Source organism: Papaver somniferum, chromosome 4, assembly GCF_003573695.1.
Source record: "Papaver somniferum cultivar HN1 chromosome 4, ASM357369v1, whole genome shotgun sequence".
NCBI lineage: Eukaryota > Viridiplantae > Streptophyta > Magnoliopsida > Ranunculales > Papaveraceae > Papaver > Papaver somniferum.
Window position 1 is genome coordinate 33,238,175 of NC_039361.1, and position 17,229 is coordinate 33,255,403.

Sequence of the window (17,229 nt, forward strand, 5' to 3'; positions counted from 1 at the left end):
GGGAATATTACCGTAAATTTGGTGTTAGAGGCGTTTTTGCTGAAATAACAATAGTATGGGAATCACATAAGCAGCATCATCAAATAAAGCAGTAAGCAAGATCAATTTCAGCAAAACCCATAAGAAAGAAAAAAGAAAACTAACCTCGATGAATCCATGGAAAACACCAGCAGGAAGATTAAATCGTAAAAATTAAGAAAGTTACGAACAGTGAAGATCTACAGAGGGAACAGTATGGAGATGAAGAAGAAAATAAAAAGAGCAAAAGAAGAAGAAAGAAGAAAAGTTGCAATGACAGAATTTATGGAAGAACAATAGAGTTGCAGAGATAAGAGAATAAAAAGAGAAGAGAAAGTAAAAAGTAAATGGAAAGAAGAGTAAGAAGAATATATAGAGAGGATTTTTTACTCAAAGAAATAAACACCATTAATACGAAAACATGTGAGCGGTTGAAAAGCAGCGGTTACAGAAGACGTCTCAAGAAATAGATGGAAAAAAGGATATGTGTGATAAATGCAGAATATGAAGAGATGGACAGTTGCAGAATTTATCACATCGTTCTCTACTTCGCAAAGAAGATATGAGAAGAGGCAAGATGTAGGATCAGAATCTCGCAGCAATAATGCCTCAGCGTCGCAGAACAATTTCAGAAATGACATAATAAACGACGTCAGCTAAAATCATGAGAAAAATGTGATGGTCCTGCGAAAATAAGAGAGTTTGCGAGATTAATATTTGTAAGGTTGCGAGAATATCGCAAGCCATATCCGAAAATAAGGGACTGATTAGCTGTCATCGACTATGTAATTCCCTATAAATAGCCGTTCAGTGGTAAAGGAAGAGGAGAGATCTTTTTCTGAGTAAGAAGCAAGTAAATAGGAGAGAGAAAATCTAGAGCAGTGGTTATTCTTGATTCCTTTATCTTTTCTTGTAAGATTGTTCAAAGATTCATCAATAAAATTAAGATTGTTAATCTAAAATGAGTTGAATGTTAATGAAATCTTGTGAGGGGTGTAGTGTAGGATTTCCTGCAACTACAGTTTGATTGCGGATTTAATTGAGAAATTGAGATGTAACTCTTTGATATACTTTTCTTAAGATTGAGTCTGATTGTCTAGTTGATTCTCTTAAAAGTATATTGGAGTTAGTCCATACAGATTGTTAAGCGAAATATAGGGTGTGGTTGTTAGACCCCCGATTTTTCAGATATAGTAACAATCTTCTATGATAATATTCATAATATTGATCATGAGAATCTTAATTTTAGCACTCTTGTTGGATATACTTTTCACCAAGTCAATAGAGAGATGATTTCAAAGATCATTAAGTACAATGTGAAAGGCAATCACTTGATTAATAGTTTTGAAATTGATCATGTTAACATTTCAAAACGTCTCATTGGAAAATCTATTGGCTGAAAGAATGGAAGAATGCTAACCAAAGAAATGCTCTTCTACTTAAGGGTTTTCGGTAAATTTGCAATAGCAACCCTCCTTGCTTGCACAAGATATATATATCACAATGGGACAAGGAATTTGCTGAGTTTGTATACTTTCTCCTTGAAGGTGACGTGAAAATTGATATATGTGGAATGATTATAAATCAAATGATCAGGATCTCTGAATCCATCGTCGCCACATCGTTCCAAAGAAATTTTGAATATCCCTGTCTCATCACCAACATTTGTGAAAACACTATGGGGAACAATTTTAGAGATAAGAAATTCACTAAAACTGTCTCTCAGGGAATTATCAAGCAAATGAGTAAAACTCGAAAAGAAAGAGGAATTATTGCTTCAACTGCTCAGATCTATAGCAACGGATATCTCTTGTTCCAATCTTGCGTCTTGGTAGACAATTAAACTGTATTCAAAAACAGCTAGCCTTCGCTGCTCAAAATGATCCAGAAACTCTTCAAGGAATATTAGAGATCAATGTTGAGTTCTTAAAGGCGAAGAGGACCAAGAGTCGGAACAAGAATGTGATGAGCAACTGACAAATAAGGAGTAGTCTACCTTCTTATTTAAGAAAAATAGACTAATCAGTTTTGATTTATTTCATGAATTGTGTAAGGTCTACTTTGAATAAAGCTATCAATTATTTATGAATAAAATTATTATTTTATAATTTTTGTGTGATAGTTACCGATTACATAACCTATGAATGCATCTTTATATTTTTGCTACGTGTTTTCGGTTTATGAGATGTCTGATTTTGGTTTTTATTAACCTTAATATTCGATATCATATGATGTAACCCTTATGATTTGTGTGGCTTTTTGATTTAGCGGGATTAAGTTCTAGCCTATGTTGGTAGGCTTTATCAAAGGATCATACGGTGTTCCGATTGAAACTCATATGTGAAAAGTCACAATATGTGGAATCAATTTGTGTTTACATGCGTTGTGTTTGGCATAACATATGTGTTTCGGGTTATCAAGTTTCGCTTTTGGCACGCATTAGTTAAAATCGATTTAACCTTTCTCTGTTAAAGGTTGCTTTTGTTGTTGTTCTTTTGTTCTTGCGAGAGGATGACAACACACTGGGGGAGAGTTCTTATTTGAACTTGCGCTTAATGATATATCTTTCCTGGGAGATGTGGCTGCAAAAATTGAGGTAACGAATTTGTTAGTTAATCGTTTTCCTGTTTCAGAAAAGCCTGTTTATATTGCATATATTTTTCTTTTTCTTAACAAAATTTTAGTATAATTGATATGTTCCACTATGTTGTGTATGGATGTTTATGTGATTCAATTGTTTAACTGTGTCAATTTATTTGGCTTATTGTTTGGTATTTTCTTTATTGTTGGGTATCAAGTGTTTTTGCTTAACAAAATTCGGTGCAATTGCGGTACTGTAATGTTTATATTTGTTCAATTGCTTCCGGTTAAGAAAATAATTGTGCAAGTAAATTTATTTTGGTTTGTATTTATTGTTTGTGGCTTAACAAAATACGGGATCGTTTGTTTAGACCAAATTGATTCCGGATAAGCGAAACTAAGTTAATTTTTATCTTAGTTAGAATTATCAAACTGAAGGATTCGGTTATTCAAGTCTAATCGAATGCCTTAACAAGAAAAGCTAGTTAAATAACCTAGTGTTTGTCTTGTTTAAAGGGAAAGGTCTAAGTTATTGTCTGAATAATTACAGCCTGATGAGAAAAATAAAATTAATTCTGGTCTTTAATTTGGTATTATCGAAACAAGTTATTGAGCATACGCAATCGGTCCAACAAGGGAATTGAGTTTTTTAGTCGATTTGTTGGACTATTAGGGAAAATTGCTTTTGGAAATTATTTCCTTGATAACATATTGAATCTAAATTACTTTTATAGTTTCGGTTTTAATATTGGTTATCTAAAATGGTATGTGAAACCTTCGTGCTTAACTCTTATAGGTTGTTTACAAGTCTTTTAGTTTTGTAAGATCCTTTCGGTTTGTCCTTTATTTGCTCGAACCTTTGTCATTTCTTGACAAAAATGGGGAGAAATATATGGAGTGAACAACTGATTTTTAATCACTGGGGAAGGACAATTGTTCTTAAACGTTATATCTAACGAAAGAGTAAAGCATTGACTAAGGGGGAGAAACATATCATATTGATGTGTAGTAATTCTTACTACAAAAGAGGAATAACAAAGATATTCGGATTGAATATTTACCTAGCTTACTTTAAGGGGGGGTAAAAGCTTTTGTTATTCAAATGTCAACAACGACATTTATTGATTGAATATATGCAGGTTATCGTACTGTTGAAACTTGGAATCAAGCGTATGAAGAATGAGTTATTTTGTAATTCGTTTAGCTCCATATATGTAATAAGAGTTTTGTCACTAAAATTGACAAAGGGGGGTATTGTTAGATCATATCTCGGTTGAACTCACCAAGCGTTAGTATGTCAAGTTTGGTTGTCATATTTTAGTATCAAAACTCATCTAGAGTCGATTGATTAAATATTAGAGTCAACTTCGTTTAGGTTATACTATAAAGTCTAGGAATGTTGAGACATACAAGTATTACTCCGAAGACCTGAAGAATGTGAATAAGTAACGAACTACAACGACGACATCATCCTTCCACTTGAGGTTAGTAATATTGACTTGAATTGTTTCATTCCTAACGTATCTTTCAAGTCGTGCTATACTGAAAAAATAACTACGAAGTTGTATTTACTGTACATATTGTATATAATATACTCTAGTGATGTGACATGATCATAATAGTATGATCATAGTATTAAGAAATTAGACTACGAAGTATAACGCTTATCTTTTGAACTTCGTAGACATGACATCGACATAATCTTGTATATAGTGTTATGATTATGTGAATATGTTATGGTGAAGATTTCATCCTAGGAAACAATGTTTTACATTTGTTTAAAGGAAGTACATTCATAAACTTTTTTCATGAATCGAAAGGAAAATCAACAGACTTATTAGCCCGACTATTCGTTGCATATCTTTGGATGACCAATATGTGTGAGATGGTAGAAACCATCTCAACTCAGGTTATGTATCTTGGTATAACTAATCACAATGCCTAGAATTATGATTTGGTATGACCGGTCCTGGTAGTTGGTGTAACCGATCCTAAGTAATCACCATGAGATGGTATGATCGATCCTTGTAATTGGTGTGACCGATTCTAGTAATTGGTGTGACCGATCATAAGTGTTGTGTGACCTATCCTTATAATTGGTGTAACCGGTCCTGGTGAATGGTGTGACCGATCACAAGTAGATACCATATATAGATGGAACCGATCCTTGTAACTGGTGTAGCCGATCCTAGTGACTGGTGTGACCGATCACAAGTAGGTACCATATTTAGGTATAACCGATCCGAACCCATGTATGTGATTTGGTATGACCAATCACATAGTAGTCTTGGAATACAGGCAAACTAATTCTAAACTTGTTTGGAAGTGCGGTATAACCGATTCCAAGAAAGCAAATCCATGCAAATATGAAATAAGGATTTGTAGTGAAAAATTTCAACATACTTTGAACACGAGAAGTAAATCTTATCATTTATTGTTCAAAGATATTCTTTGGTACTCAAGGTAATCTTGTGCCGAAATAAATTAAGAATCTTTTAATTAAGGTTTTTGGTTTTACATGCTTTAATTACCATCAATTAATGCATAGCTCTAGAGAATAAAAATTAGTAATGTGCATTTACTGATTGGAGATTTCCTATTGAAAGGTTTCGGAAATATTGGACAAGCATTTATTGGAATTATGAAAACCGAATTTTGACATTCATTGCATATCTTGAGAATATTTGGTTTTGGGAATTCCTTGGTGTCAAAACATCCTTGGTTTATAAATACCTAAGTTTGTATTTCTAGAAAACTACCCTAAGAGCCAGATAAACTTCATTTCTTGTTGTTTCTGGTGGAGCCGTCTGATCGGAGAGGAAAGTATCCTAATTAGGTGAAATCTCTTACGACTGCTTGTCTAAAGACTTCTGTGGGATCAAGAAGCTCTACGAGTATCGTTGGTAGGAAACTAGATAATTGCAGTGTTATTAGTTTTCGATTGATTTGATTGAATAATGGTTGTTGAAACTTTGATTGCACCTAGTTTGTTTATGCTTGAGAATCTTCTCTTCTGATATAAGATTCACTCAAACTAGATCAGAGTATCGACGGGATCTTTAGAACTGTTGTTAGATCTAAAGACATCTTGTGATAATCCATTATTAAACAGACTTCATTCTCCGTTTGATTAATCACAAGAGACTCAAGTGGTGTTGTGCAGGTTTTGAAGATAAAAGAATATTTGAAGACGAAGAAGATTTCTTATTAGTTTTCGTATCTTGTAAATTGTGTGCACAAACCTTGATCGGCTGGGATCCAACCAGAATCAGTTTATCTTTGATATATCTGATAGATTAGTTGCGTGACATCGACATTCTCTATATTTCTCTTTAAGATATATATTGATTGAGTTCGAATTTATACTTGAATATTTCGTTAGTTAAAGTTAGATTGATCTAACCAGACAAAGGAGTTTATTAGATTAAACGGAAGAGCCTTTGTCAACGACTCATCTATATCTTGTAGCAAGATTGATTAGAGTGGTTACCAAACAGATTGTTCCTTTGATGTTTGGAAGACAATCCAAAGGACTTGTTATTCACGTGCGTGACTCTAGAAGTCGAAGACGCATGGATACTGAGGGAACTAAGTAGCTAGGGGTAGTCTGCTTGGGTCTCAACTTTACGAAGCTGGTATTAGATTTTGTATAGCGGCTTATGATAAAAATTTTAATTTGTCGTTGTATTTTTAGTAAATAGGATTCGAACTCTAAGACTTGTTAAGATTAATTTTAAAGGAATAAAATAGAGAGTTAATGGGTCTAGGATTCGGCCAAACTCCTATCAATAGGTTCCATTATTCATTCTCAAACAATTATCGCTCGACAAATAAAACAACATCGACTCTTATTCTTGCCAAGGTAGATTCTCAAAACATTAGTTATAAATCGTAAGCATGGGACATCAAACATCTAAGCAAGTATGACCCATCTAATAAAATAATAACTATTTTTTCGAATAATAATTCTATTTAAATTAAGTGCAAAAGTCAAATAGAAACTAAAACAAATTCACCCATGTATGAAGTCCGGCTTCCTCCGTCGACCCAGTGTTGGGGTCTAGCTTCTCATGATAAAAACACACTAAAAAAATATGATTTATAGCTCAAATGGTGTTTTTATTAATAAAACAATGAATCTGCGATGCTGTATAGGCGTTACAGAAATCACTGTTACAATATTTGTTGCAAACTGAAGCTACTTGTTACAATAGACTGTTACAAAATTTAAGACGCTACGATGTTGGAAAAATAAGACACTAGAAATAACGACTGCAGTTTGCAGTCTTATTTTCTTCGTGGCTTATTCTTCCTGCAGGTGATGATTCACTCTGCAACCTCCTATTTTACACTCAGTCTCTGCCCCGAACTCTCGATGATCTTCTCTGCTCCCAGGAAACTCTATTTATACTCACAGTACTTCTAAATATTCGTAATTACTCCACAATATCTCGCAATAACTTTCATTATTCTTCACGGGAATAGTTCCTTTTTTTTATCTCATTCTCACGTCTGTTGACAGACTACACACTCCAAACACGAAGCTGCACGTATCTTGATTGAGTGTGACTAATTACAGCGCACGAAATCCTCCAAAAATATATTAACTGATAAGTATACTCGATATATCCTCGAGAAAACAATATCTTCCCTATTTTACTTCAAGTCGCGTGGACAGCCCAATATTTTCAATTCGAACACCATTACCACTCATGTTTAGTCAAAACAGGATATTCCAAGTCAACCCCAGCGATTTAATCTCGCCAAAACTCCCTGTAATTCTTTACATAAGCTCTCGGATTTTAAAAAGAACCCCGTAATTCCCCGTGTGATTCAAATTGAAGTTCCACCCAATTCTAATCCAAAATAATGATCATACCATTCCTGTAAAGCTTAATCAAGACGTCCCATGAAATTTCAGCGATTGAGTCTCAGTACAACAGCTTCAAAACATCAACCCTAATTCTGTTCCATTAAAACCCATTTTCCCGCCAAAACTATGATGCTTCATATCCATGTTTCTAACCAATTTAAATCGAAACAGAGACCTATACCAGCTCTGTTTGGGTACTAGGAACAAACCCATTTGATTTTAGCCATTTAGTCTCACCCAAACACCTCCAAAACCGAATTTGAAATGTTGAAGATGAAGTGCCCTTAACCAAATCGTGGGCGCCATCAACAGATGGGATGCTCTGGGGTGCAAACAGTAATTGAGGTGCCCCTTAGTTATTGAGGTGCCCCTTAACCAACAGTGAGAGTCCGAATAACACGTGTCCTCCGGGGTCCAAAATCACTTTTCGAGTAACTTTCTCCATAAGAGCTTATTTCACAAAAACACCTACAAACAAGTTTATTAGTGATAAAATGAGTTCCAGCTAATGTATTTATGGGTGAAAATGTGTCGCACTTTCGTGCTCATCAAATTCCCTCACACTTATATTTTGCTAGTCCTCGAGCAAAACAGAAAACTGACCCGCTACACAGCTGGTCATATAATAAGAGACATAGAGAGACCCGCTACACAGCTGGTCATAATTTTTTTTTTTAAGACCAGCTACACAGCTGGTCATATAATGCAAGAACAAAGAAAAGACCCGCTACACAGCTGGTCATAACCTAACAATCATTTTTTTTATATATAGACCCGCTACACAGCTGATCATTATTATTATTATTATTATTTTCATTTTTTTTTGGAGACCCGCTACACAGCTGGTCATAACATGCAAGGAAATTTCTGAAAAAGAAAAGTAAAACGTTAACCACTCCCCCACACTTAAACATTACATTGTCCTCAATGTAATTGAGTCATCCAATGCAAAATTTAAGATGGGAAATCCATAAGATGAAAAAAAGTAAACGAAAATATAAAAATAAAATAAAATAAAATACACCTACTGGAATGTACAAAAAAGGATCCCCAAAAGTTAACAACCTGAAAATTTGGGGATCGACCCAAAACAACATTTGTAAATGACAGCTTCACACTTATGTTATAACGATACGGAGACACTGAAACTATCAAAAACAAAGATTTACCCCTAAACCATGTTTTTACTGCACAAGGAAGTGCGTAAAGAACAAAATATGGGGATTCTATTGAGACTGGGGAATTATCAATCGGCTCATGCACTGTATCAGGAATAGGCAAGTCCTCTGGGTACTTAGATGCAAAGTAATCCAACAACACTCTAGAAGCAAGCAATTCTAACCCTAAATTAGGCAGTTTTTGGAAGTCTAGGGGTCTAGAAACATCCTCTAAGTTGGGTGAATTATCTTGTGGGATGGATTCATCTATGGAATTAGGAAAATCATCAACACAATCATCCATAGGGTCATCTTCAAATTCTGTCTGGAACAGAGAGTCACTACAAGACTGATTATCATCATCATTAAATAATTTTTGGCATTCCAATAATCTCAGTCTTTTTTCCAAACTAGGTGGTGTGTGTTTATAATACTTCTCATATATCTCTAGAGGAGATTATTCACTTACCTCATATGGAGCAGAAACTCCATACGATTGCCTACGCTTATATTTAGCAAGCGTCATCGTAGATGAGGTTTCCTGATAATTTGACTTTCTACGCTTATATTCTGCCAGCGTCATCATAGGTGACGTCTCCTCATAAGAAGTCATCATCCTCAAAATGTCCCTGAAAAGAAACGCATAAAAAGGAAAAAATAAAATCTAAAAAGAATGAAAATATTGTACAAATTTAAAAAAATAAAACTAAAAATTAATCTAAAAACAAATCCGCGTCGGCGGCGCCAAAATGATAAACTTTTTTAATTTGTCGTTGTATTTTTAGTAAATAGGATTCGAACTCTAAGACTTGTTAAGATTAATTTTAAAGGAATAAAATAGAGAGTTACTGGGTCTAGGATTCGGCCAAACTCATATCAATAGGTTCAATTATTCATTCTCAAACAATTATCGCTCGACAAATAAAACAACATCGACTCTTATTCTTGCCAAGGTAGATTCTCCAAACATTAGTTATAAATCGTAAGCATGGGACATCAAACATCTAAGAAAGCATGACCCATCTAATAAAATAATAACTAATTTTTTCAAATCATAATTCTATTTTAATTAAGTGCAAAAGTCAAATAGAAACTAAAACAAATTCACCCATGTATGAAGTTCGGCTTCCTCCGTCGACCCAGTGTTGGGGTCTAGCTTCTCATGATAAAAACACACTAAAAAAATATGATTTATTGCTCAAATGGTGTTTTTATTAATAAAACAATGAATCTGCAATGTTGTATAGGCGTTACAGAAATCACTGTTACAATATTTGTTGCAAACTGAAGCTACTTGTTACAATAGACTGTTACAAAATTTAAGACGCTACGATGTTGGAAAAATAAGACACTAGAAATAACGACTGCAGTTTGCAGTCTTATTTTCTTCGTGGCTTATTCTTCCTGCAGGTGATGATTCACTCTGCAACCTCCTATTTTACACTCAGTCTCTGCCCCGAACTCTCGATGATCTTCTCTGCTCCCAGGAAACTCTATTTATACTCACAGTACTTCTAAATATTCGTAATTACTCCACAATATCTCGCAATAACTTTCATTATTCTTCACGGGAATAGTTCATTTTTTTTATCTCATTCTCACGTCTGTTGACAGACTACACACTCCAAACACGAAGCTGCACGTATCTTGATTGAGTGTGACTAATTACAGCGCACGAAATCCTCCAAAAATATATTAACTGATAAGTATACTCGATATATCCTCGAGAAAACAATATCTTCCCTATTTTACTTCAAGTCGCGTGGACAGCCCAATATTTTCAATTCGAACACCATTACCACTCATGTTTAGTCAAAACAGGATATTCCAAGTCAACCCCAGCGATTTAATCTCGCCAAAACTCCCTGTAATTCTTTACATAAGCTCTCGGATTTTAAAAAGAACCCCGTAATTCCCCGTGTGATTCAAATTGAAGTTCCACCCAATTCTAATCCAAAATAATGATCATACCATTCCTGTAAAGCTTAATCAAGACGTCCCATGAAATTTCAGCGATTGAGTCTCAGTACAGCAGCTTCAAAACATCAACCCTAATTCTGTTCCATTAAAACCCATTTTCCCGCCAAAACTATGATGCTTCATATCCATGTTTCTAACCAATTTAAATCGAAACAGAGACCTATACCAGCTCTGTTTGGGTACTAGGAACAAACCCATTTGATTTTAGCCATTTAGTCTCACCCAAACACCTCCAAAACCGAATTTGAAATGTTGAAGATGAAGTGCCCTTAACCAAATCGTGGGCGCCATCAACAGATGGGATGCTCTGGGGTGCAAACAGTAATTGAGGTGCCCCTTAGTTATTGAGGTGCCCCTTAACCAAAAGTGAGAGTCCGAATAACACGTGTCCTCCGGGGTCCAAAAATCACTTTTCGAGTAACTTTCTCCATAAGAGCTTATTTCACAAAAACACCTACAAACAAGTTTATTAGTGATAAAATGAGTTCCAGCTAATGTATTTATGGGTGAAAATGTGTCGCACTTTCGTGCTCATCAAATTCCCTCACACTTATATTTTGCTAGTCCTCGAGCAAAACAGAAAACTGACCCGCTACACAGCTGGTCATATAATAAGAGACATAGAGAGACCCGCTACACAGCTGGTCATAATTTTTTTTTTTTAAGACCAGCTACACAGCTGGTCATATAATGCAAGAACAAAGAAAAGACCCGCTACACAGCTGGTCATAACCCTAACAATCATTTTTTTTATATATAGACCCGCTACACAGCTGATCATTATTATTATTATTATTATTTTCATTTTTTTTTGGAGACCCGCTACACAGCTGGTCATAACATGCAAGGAAATTTCTGAAAAAGAAAAGTAAAACGTTAACCACTCCCCCACACTTAAACATTACATTGTCCTCAATGTAATTGAGTCATCCAATGCAAAATTTAAGATGGGAAATCCATAAGATGAAAAAAAGTAAACGAAAATATAAAAATAAAAATAAAATAAAATACACCTACTGGAATGTACAAAAAAGGATCCCCAAAAGTTAACAACCTGAAAATTTGGGGATCGACCCAAAATACAACATTTGTAAATGACAGCTTTACACTTATGTTATAACGATACGGAGACACTGAAACTATCAAAAACAAAGATTTACCCCTAAACCATGTTTTTACTGCACAAGGAAGTGCGTAAAGAACAAAATATGGGGATTCTATTGAGACTGGGGAATTATCAATCGGCTCATGCACTGTATCAGGAATAGGCAAGTCCTCTGGGTACTTAGATGCAAAGTAATCCAACAACACTCTAGAAGCAAGCAATTCTAACCCTAAATTAGGCAGTTTTTGGAAGTCTAGGGGTCTAGAAACATCCTCTAAGTTGGGTGAATTATCTTGTGGGATGGATTCATCTATGGAATTAGGAAAATCATCAACACAATCATCCATAGGGTCATCTTCAAATTCTGTCTGGAACAGAGAGTCACTACAAGACTGATTATCATCATCATTAAATAATTTTTGGCATTCCAATAATCTCAGTCTTTTTTCCAAACTAGGTGGTGTGTGTTTATAATACTTCTCATATATCTCTAGAGGAGATTATTCACTTACCTCATATGGAGCAGAAACTCCATACGATTGCCTACGCTCATATTTAGCAAGCGTCATCGTAGATGAGGTTTCCTGATAATTTGACTTTCTACGCTTATATTCTGCCAGCGTCATCATAGGTGACGTCTCCTCATAAGAAGTCATCATCCTCAAAATGTCCCTGAAAAGAAACACATAAAAAGGAAAAAATAAAATCTAAAAAGAATGAAAATATTGTACAAATTTAAAAAAATAAAACTAAAAATTAATCTAAAAACAAATCCGCGTCGGCGGCGCCAAAATGATAAACTTTTTTAATTTGTCGTTGTATTTTTAGTAAATAGGATTCGAACTCTAAGACTTGTTAAGATTAATTTTAAAGGAATAAAATAGAGAGTTACTGGGTCTAGGATTCGGCCAAACTCATATCAATAGGTTCAATTATTCATTCTCAAACAATTATCGCTCGACAAATAAAACAACATCGACTCTTATTCTTGCCAAGGTAGATTCTCCAAACATTAGTTATAAATCGTAAGCATGGGACATCAAACATCTAAGAAAGCATGACCCATCTAATAAAATAATAACTAATTTTTTCAAATCATAATTCTATTTTAATTAAGTGCAAAAGTCAAATAGAAACTAAAACAAATTCACCCATGTATGAAGTCCGGCTTCCTCCGTCGACCCAGTGTTGGGGTCTAGCTTCTCATAATAAAAACACACTCAAAAAATATGATTTATAGCTCATATGGTGTTTTTATTAATAAAACAATGAATCTGCAATGCTGTATAGGCGTTACAGAAATCACTGTTACAATATTTGTTGCAAACTGAAGCTACTTGTTACAATAGACTGTTACAAAATATAAGACGCTAGGATGTTGGAAAAATAAGACACTTGAAATAACGACTGCAGTTTGCAGTCTTATTTTCTTCGTGGCTTATTCTTCCTGCAGGTGATGATTCACTCTGCAACCTCCTATTTTACACTGTCTCTGCCCCAGGAAACTCTATTTATACTCACAGTACTTCAAAATCTTCGTAATTACTCCACAATATCTCGCAATAACTTTCATTATTCTTCACGGGAATATTTCCCTTTTTTATCTCATTCTCACGTCTGTTGACATACTACACACTCCAAACACGAAGCTGCACGTATCTTGATTGAGTGTGACTAATTACAGCGCACGAAATCCTCCAAAAATATCTTAACTGATAAGTATACTCGATATATCCTCGAGAAAACAATATCTTCCCTGTTTTACTTCAAGCCGCGTGGACAACCCAATATTTTCAATTCGAACACCATTACCACTCATGTTTAGTCAAAACAGGATATTCCAAGTCAACCCAGCGATTTAATCTCGCCAAAACTCCCTGTAATTCTTCACATAAGCTCTCGGATTTTAAAAAGAAACCCGTAATTCCATGTGTGATTCAAATTGAAGTTCCAGCCAATTCTAATCCAAAATAATGATCATGCCATTCTCGTAAAGCTTGATGAAGACGTCCCATGAAATTTCAGCGATTGAGTCTCAGTACAACAGCTTCAAAACATCAACCCTAATTTTGTTCCATTAAAACCCATTTTCCCGCCAAAACTATGATGCTTCAGATCCATGATTCTAGCCAATTTAAATCGAAACAGAGACCCATACCAGCTCTGTTTGGGTACTAGGAACAACCCCATTTGATTTTATCCATTTAGTCTCACCCAAACACCTCCAAAACCGAAGCCCTAATTATGCTGCCAGTTTTCCCGCCAAAACCGAATTTGAAATTTTGAAGATGAAATGCCCTTAACCAAATAGTGGGCGCCATTAACATATGGGATGCTTTGGGGTGCAAACAGTAATTGAGGTGCCCCTTAGTAATTGAGGTGCCCCTTAACCAACAGTAAGAGTCCGAATAACACGTGTCCTCCGGGGTCCAAAAATCACTTTCCGAGCAACTTTCTCCATAAAAGCTTATTTCACAAAAACACCTACAAACAAGTTTATTAGTGATAAAATGAGTCACAGCTAATGTATTTATGGGTGAAAATGTGTCGCACTTTCGTGCTCATTAGCTTAATTCTGGCAGTATTCAAAACTGGACTAGGTCCTGTGGTTTTTCTGCATTTGCAGTTTCTTCGTTAACAAAATCTTGTTGTGTCGTTCACTTTTCTATTCCGCAGTTCTAATTGTTTTATTATAATTAAAAGTATATTACACTTGTACGTTAACTCCGCAATACTTGATAGTGATCTTATAGAGTTTGGTTATTATCGAAACTATTATCAAGTAACACACGTTGTTGTAGCATTGTCTCAATATTGTATCCGCAGTCAATCACACAAGTTATCTTGTTGTTGTATTGTATCGATTTCGTATCCATAGACAATCACACGAAGTGTGAACCTAATCGTCGTATTGTCTCGACTCTGTCCATAAACGATCACGTTCGGTAGAGGACTTATAAGTTGATAAATAAAAGATTGCGGTGTATTTGGGTACCCTCGTCTTTTCATGGTAGGTTGATGAGAAACGAGTCTAGATCCTAAATAAACATACTGCACAGGAGTTCTTTAGATTTGAGAGATCAATACAATTCTGGTCTAAACCAAGAAATGGTCGTTCCAGTCTTGCTTCGGTCACAAAATGAAGGAGGGGGGTTGATCTTAGAAAGGGAAGCAGAAAAAGTTTTGGGATCATAGAGACAAGCTCTATAAGGTGTGGTTGTTTTATGACTTGTATCAGAATGTGGAACTTGCTTGTAAAATATAAGTTGTGTGTTCTATGTATTCTCTGGATACTTGCGTTAGTTGTCGATTGAATAGATTAAAAATCTATTTATATCAAGTCATAATATAACACCCTGGTCTCGTAGGAAGTGAAGATAGTTGGGTAGTGAGAAAAAATGGAGATCATGTGAAAGTGATGAGAACCATGTCCCTATCGTGAAGGGAAGATTAGCCGGTTATACATCCACTACTCCTCTACCTTTGTCAATTGTCCGCCTTTCCTGACACTTTTTTGTAATGGGTGTTTTGCACACCGCATGTTGTAAACCGCCAGACCAATACCCTGATGAACATCCCCCAATTGTGACATGTTTGATGTCCCGAGTATTTTTATAGAAAATAATATCTAGTCATAACTTGCATAGCCATATTACTTGCACAACTAGGCCTACTTGCATGGTAAAGCCCACATAACATGGATCAAGTCGTATCACGATGAAAAGTGTGGGGGTTGTTGAGTGGACCCATCATCATGACATGTGATAAATGGTCATGAAGAGTGTAAGAATGAATACGTGACTATTCCAGCAACTAACATGTGTCGTGAGCCTTGTATGTAAAATCTACAAGTAGAGAAATATTTCGACCAATCACGCACAAGTTAGACTTCAGGTGGTCATAAGCGACAAGTCAAGTCGCAAGAATGGGACTTTCCGTGAGTACTACTAAAATAATAACACATGGGGCTTTAGGTTAAATAATTAAATTATATAATCGATACCCTAAAAATGATGCATGTAAAGCATCATTTTCAAGCAAGAAGTTCAAAATATTCGATGCATGTAAAGCATCGTTGTATATAGCTTTCCTGAATTAGTCGCAGATTTCATAGTTTAAAAAGTGACGTGACCACCCTTCTTTGGCCGGCCATTGGTAACGGTACACGTAGGCTATGAACGACGTGATTGATCCATTAAGTAGAAGGATGGAAAGTGGCAATCACATTACCTCATTGGTCACCTAAGATTGGATCTAAGCCATCCAAACCAGCTAGCCAATTTGGACGGCTGAGATGATTTGCTGCAGTTATAGGTCGTCGTTGTCCTAATTAAGACTCTTACATGCAGCTCGACTAGTGTACTTTGGCTGAGGTAGTCACCATGGAACTTGCTCGGCCATGCCAGGAAGGAGACAAGCTTGTTAAATCATCCGTTCAAGTTGTGTGGTCGTGATCATTCTGCGACCGACATGGATGGCCAAGATTCAATTACTTATATAAAGAAGCATATCAACTAACCTACTTTGGCCAACAATTTGGAGCGGACCAAGTAGGCTAGGATCAGTTTTATTGGTCGAGATAATAGGTGGGTGGCTGGTCATCACAACAACACCTTATTTACCGAGCATGCAAGGGTTTAGGTTAGTTAATTCAGCCGGCCAAATTGTGTGGTCGTGATCAGTTTGCGACTGACTTGGGTGGCTAAGATCTATTCCTAAGAAATCAAGCATCTCGACTAGCCTACTTTGGCTAACAATTTATACCGGAGATTGTAATCTAGAAGCGATATGATCGGCCGACAGGAAAAAGGGGCATAAGGAGGAAAACATGGAGCAAGGCCGGTCGGCCATAAGAGGCGCGAGCTAGGGGAAACCGACCGCGCCACTAAATTATGGAAAACCGACCGGCCAAGTGGCGTGGTCGTTCTCCTTCCATGATTGACTTAATCAGTCACGGTTTCCTATTTAATTTATTTTTTCCAGCTTCTGTTAGGATTTTACTCCTAGTGGCTCTATGATGGGCCAATTTCTAGATTGCCTTGGTTTAGTCTCGATCAATAGGGATCAAGATATCGTGCAGGCTCCATTTTAGGGAAAAAAGCCTAAATTTTTGTGAGTAGACACAAAATTAGGTTAAAAAATTAAATTTTGTGAATTTACACAAAATTAATCAATTTAGGTGAATTTTTTACGTTAACACAAAACTACTAATTTTTCACTCTTGCGAGTAGTGTGGCGCTGGTCTTATTGACATAGGTTGCATGTTTCTAATCAGGTATCTTCATGCATATCTTAATTCAGGAATTTCGGGAGATTCATGTTACTCAGCTGAGAGTGAACATCAATTGGCATGTCGTGTCAGTATTTAGAGTTTAGCTTGGAACACGGCATAAAATAGATATTCATCTGGCTCTGCATTATTGAATAATTCAATTAGGAGCTTGAGTTTTAATATAATAAAATTATAGAATACCTGGGAGTATTGCAACATGCACCAGTATTATTCTAATAATTGT